The sequence below is a fragment of the Prunus avium genome, chromosome 6, assembly GCF_965620075.1.
Source record: "Prunus avium chromosome 6, drPruAviu1.hap1.1, whole genome shotgun sequence".
NCBI classification, from domain to species: domain Eukaryota; kingdom Viridiplantae; phylum Streptophyta; class Magnoliopsida; order Rosales; family Rosaceae; genus Prunus; species Prunus avium.
The window spans coordinates 9431956-9433260 of record NC_142289.1 but is presented as its reverse complement, the minus strand read 5'-3'; the positions used below and the strand labels follow the sequence as shown (position 1 = coordinate 9433260).

At 39.1% G+C, this 1305-nt stretch overlaps 1 non-coding gene across 1 annotated transcript; it reads right to left on the bottom strand.

Annotated features, from left to right (window-relative positions):
• Nucleotides 1–920: 920 nt before the first annotated feature.
• Nucleotides 921–1027, bottom strand: LOC148293607 (small nucleolar RNA R71). The gene has a single exon (XR_015836833.1). It is a non-coding gene; the product is annotated as a small nucleolar RNA R71 (small nucleolar RNA).
• Nucleotides 1028–1305: the final 278 nt, after the last annotated feature.

Genomic DNA, 1305 nt, shown 5'->3' with positions numbered 1-1305 from the left:
TCTTTTGTTCAACAATCACAACCACTCTTGTTTTAAATTCTGTTTTAGACATAACCTCCTACTTTCTTGAATTTGGTAATCTAAGTACATAACTAGTTTTAACTTCTCAGTCTTCATGGGTACGACCTCGTACTTGTCTTGCTATACTACTAATTGCCCCGTACAATTGCGAGTTAACATAATATTAACAACAAATTTTGGCGCCGTTGCCGAGGACTGAACGAAAGTTCTTCCCTGGTTATGTGCCCAAGGATACCCTATTCTTTTTAGTGTTTCTAATTAATCTAATTTTCTGTTTCAGGTAGTTTATGTCTAAAAATCCATTACTTGAACAAGTGAGGTCTTCGTTCCAACGTTCTAGATCTTTGAACGCAGGACCATCATTGCAACCCAGACGAGTGACCTCTGAAATTCAGAATCGTCTAGAAAGGGAGTTGTCAACTGCAAAAGAGCAAGCTCTTGCTACATTTACAAGTCTTGCTCTCCACACTGAACTTCCCGGTTCTTCACTTTCAAATTCGGAAGCAAGTTCAGACCAAGAAGAAGAAGAAATGATGGCTGCCATTGAGTTCATGGGAGAACTTGATATCCCAACAATTCCAGCATCTCCTTCAAGCATTTTGCTGCCCACTGTAGCTCGAAATTATGAGCTTAAATCTTCTCATCTTAATATGCTGCCTTCCTTTTATGGTTTACCTAATGAAGATCCATTGACTCATATAAAGGATATTTTTAATGTTGTGAGTTCTTTTCCCTTGACAGGTGTGACAGAAGATCAACTTCGAATGAGAGTGTTTCCATACACTTTAAAGGATAAGGCGAAGTATTGGTTGAATTCTTTGAAGCCTGGTTCACTCACTACATGGTCTGCCATTCAAAAGAAGTTCCTGGAAAAATACTTCTCCACGCAAAAGACCGACATGCTTAGGGACAAGATCTTGTTATTTGCACAGCAAGATGATGAATCGTTTTGTGAAGCATGGGAGAAATTCAATGGGTTGCTCAACCAATGTCCTCATCATGGGATTCCATTGAAGCTTCAAATGCGTATGTTTTATAAAGGACTAACCCCTTCTAGTCATAATATAGTCACCAATTTTGCAGGTGGTTCTTTTAAAACCAAAACTCCAGAAGAAACGTACGAACTCTTTGAGGAGATAGCAATGGAGACCCAACATACGGATACAAGAGGTAAACGTGTTATTAGTGGTTCTAATGATGCTTCTAGTGTGCAGATTTCAAAACTGGAACAAAAGCTAGATGCTCTTCTTGCATTAAACTCAAGAAGCCCTCCGAAGGAAGTGT